Source organism: Priapulus caudatus, unplaced genomic scaffold (genome assembly GCF_000485595.1).
Source record: "Priapulus caudatus unplaced genomic scaffold, Priapulus_caudatus-5.0.1 Scaffold605, whole genome shotgun sequence".
Lineage (NCBI taxonomy): Eukaryota > Metazoa > Priapulida > Priapulimorpha > Priapulimorphida > Priapulidae > Priapulus > Priapulus caudatus.
This window is the reverse complement of record NW_014577666.1, coordinates 59,637-63,695: the sequence shown is the minus strand read 5'-3', so window position 1 is coordinate 63,695 and position 4,059 is coordinate 59,637.

Below are 4,059 nucleotides of genomic sequence, written 5' to 3'. Positions count from 1 at the left end.
GTTGTAATGACCGCCTCGCCCGTTATGGCCGTATGGCCGTAATGGCATGGCCGTAATGGCCGTAATTGTGCAGTCGCCATTAGACAGATGACTGGTTCATCAATGACGATGAAGCGATAGTCTCTGTGCGTGTCTCTGTCTCAAAAAAAATGTCGGCTAGGCGGCTGTGTTTCAGCCGTTGAATTTTGATGAGCCGGTATCGCTTGCAATGCGAGATTGAAAGAATTTGTCGCCTTACGGGCGGGAGTGAAAGAGTTTGTCGCCCTACGGGCGGTAGTGAAAAAATTTGTCGCCTTACGGGCGAGAGTGAAAGAATTGGTCGCCTTACGGGCGAGAGTGAAAGATTTTGTCGCCATACGGGCGAGAGTGAAAAAATTTGTCGCCATACGGGCGAGAGTGAAAAAATTTGTCGCTATACGGGCGAGAGTGAAAAAATTTGTGGCCCTACGGGCGGGAGCGAAAGAGATTTGTCGCCATTCGGGCGCTTATTTCGCCACAATACTGCTGAAAATTGTTAAGCGCATGCTGCGCGAAACGGGGTTGTGCGACGAACGGGGTTAGAGATTAGGGGTAGATTATTCGAGTAACAATGATATCAATTGCACACGCGTCTCGCACGCGTTGCAGACGCTCGTACATACACACGCACACACAGGCGTACACACACACGCACGCGCGGTTGCGCACCCACGCGTTGCAGGCGTACACCCACACACACACACGCGCACACAGGCGCACACACGCTCGCACATGGGCGCACACAGGCGCTCACACGCACGCACACACAGGCGTATAAACACACGCTCACACACGGGCGCACACAGGCGCTCACACGCACGCACACACAGGCGTATAAACACACGCTCACACACGCGTGCTCACGCACAGACAAGCGTACACACGCACACTCAGGCGCTCACACGCGCACACACAGGCTCTACACACGCACACACAGGCTCTACACACGCACACACAGGCGCTACACACGCACACACAGGCGCTACACACGCACACACAGGCGTTACATACGCGCACACACACATAAGCGTTACACACGCACACACACATAGGCGTTACACACGCGCACACACAGGCGCTCGCACGCACAGAGACGGGCGTATACACGCACACACAGGCGTTCACACGCACAGACAGGCGTATTCGCGCTCACACACGGGCGTACACACGCACACACACACGTATACACGCAGACACGCGTCGCAGGCGTGTACTCACACACGGGCGCACACACACGCTCTCTCGCACGCGTCGTAGGCGTATGCACGCACACGCACGCTTGCACGCACGCACGCACACACGTTACGCACACACACGCGCGCACACGCGCACACGCACACGCGTTACGAACACGCACACGCGTTACGAACACGCACACGCGTTACGCACACGCATTGCAGGTGTATTCACGCGCTGACACACGAACACACATACACATCGCAGCGGGATCACTCAATCCTCATTCATAAGGAGTGGCAGCAATCATCAAGCTGCAGAGCCGTCTAGGTATGTGCGAAGGTGCGCGATGACTAATGAGCTCTTGCACGGGACGCGCATAAGTCAGAAATCGACAACAATGATGAATGACGTGGTATAATACAGCGACAGGTAACTTAGACATAACGAGAGACTTAGACTATACTGGCAAATAAGATCAGCCTTACATACCCGGCGGTGATATGCGTCCGTCAGTCTCGGTCGGTTGATGAAAACGTAAGAACGATGATGACACGATGCTATTGTGATGACGGCTCGTGATCGTAATAGTGGCCAGCATCGCGGGAGTGCTCACAGAAACCCAGAAACGACCGTTCCACGGAACCAGATGTAACGTTGATGTTTACGTTACTATACAGTTGTGGAATGTTATGTCGTATGTGTAGCCAAAAGACATAGACAAAGACAAGTCAGTCTCAGAGAATATATACCATGACTAGTTGTTTAATTTAGACTCAACACAGCACTGTTACAATGTACAAGTGGTCGCGTCTGGCATCGAAGGAGCATTCCTCGATTTCTGCTCGTGCAGCAGTTTATATAGGCGTCGCCACGCGCGCGGTGCATGCTCAGCCACGTGCCGCGTGCGCCAATCACCGCGTCCGTCTCATCCGCGTTCGGTTGGCTTCCGGTTGGCTTCACCACCTTTGCTCTGGACGGTGGCGGCCCCTAACGGGAGCGACCCGCTATTCTGCCTTGCCATCGTCCAGGAGGTGGCTCCGCCTATCTGCAGGAACGCGTCACGCGCGCTTAACATGGCCGCCACTTTCGGCGTTGATGGAATTCACGCCTGATTAGCGGCAACTAAGCCACTTGGACTAGATTACATACATGGCTGAACATTTAGTGTCTGCCCGCATTATCGTCATAATATGGTCAATGCTATAGCGCTATGCCAAATATATTGCAGTCACCTCACGTCTGTAGTGTTAATCCCTCAATTAGCTAGCACCCCATTATCGCGACACTCGGCAGCCATCTTAACTGCGGCAGCCATAACTGCGGCCACGTGCGGCTGTATTGATTGCCTCTGGTTGCCAGGGGCAACGCTGTTCAATCAATACCTCCGCTTCGCATCGCTAGGCGATCGCGTCGCGTCGGGGATGGGGGAAGCCTTGTAACAGGGTCGTTACAGTTGCAGTGATCTGGTTTTGGTATGCGACAGACCTTCTCCCCAAGATGTGTAAGTATACCAAGTTTGGTTGCGCTAGGTCAATTAAGGGCCGAGTTATAGAGCAGAAGAGAAATATGATTAAGGTCAAGGTCAAGGTCAAATAAAAGCTGCAGTGACGTGGTTTTGGTACGCGACACACGTTCTCCCCAAGATATACCAAGTTTGGTAGCGAGTCAATTAGGGGCCGAGTTATAGAGTGGAAAGGAAATATGGTCAAGGTCAATGTTAAGGTTAAATAAAGGTCGCAGTGACCTGATTTTGATACGCGACACACCTTCTCCCCAAGATGTGTAAGTATACCAAGTTTGGTAGCGCTAGGTCAATTAGGGGTCGAGTTATAGAGCGGAAGAGAAAGTGTCTGCGGTGGTGGCAGCGGCGATGGCTAGACAGACATGAAACCATAGTATCCACGCCGACTTCGCTGCGGTGGATACAATTAATTTAGAGCAAGGACGTTTAATGAGAAGAGTGTTGTTACAGCAATTAAAATATGGGGGAAAATTGGGCAAATGAAATCTTGTGTCATTCTCATGATCTCATCTATTGACGCCTTATCAAAAATGAGATGGAAAAAGATGGTAAAAGAAGCCATTCTAAAAAACGTGATAGAAAGGGACAAAGGGGAAGGAGTAACAAAAACAAAACTGAAAATGATCAATATTAATAATTACGGATTAGAGAATTATAGGACCTCAATGTCCTATGAAGATTCTTGTTTTGTGTATAAATGCAAGACATTATATACGATAATGACGGGTGTGACTTGTGTAGTGGGGGAGATAAAGAAGACTTGTTACATCTATATAATGGCTTTGAACATGGGGATAGATCACAGGGTAGATCATTGAAGACTGGTAATATGACGATCTGTAGTTCCGACCACGTGAGGACTAAAATATAGGGATCAAAGAATAAGATTAGCAGAAATAAATGCTGGAGGTACAAATCAATGAAAATGATGAGATGAAAGTTTACATTCCCAGAATATCCTCACACCTTCACCAGTAACCCGACCAGGCTGTGTGACTAACGTCAATATTCGTCTAAATTAAAGTCTAACGTCGTATTCTAACCCTAGCAATACCGTTTCCTAGAGCTACTTCACCAGAAGAAGTGATGTCTTGTGAAATACAAGAGTGGGACAACATACGATACGATACGATACGATACGAATAAAGAGATGAAATACAGAATTATAAATCAGTAAAATTTACATGTTGTATAATTTTAGATGCTGTATGAGTTAATCCTTACCCCATTATGAGCAGCTGATGAGTTATATGCATTGTGAAATAGGCTTCTAGCGAAACAACTCTAGTTTATCTAGAGAGGTTTTGACGGAGTACAGGTTGGGTAACGGTATTTGGTAC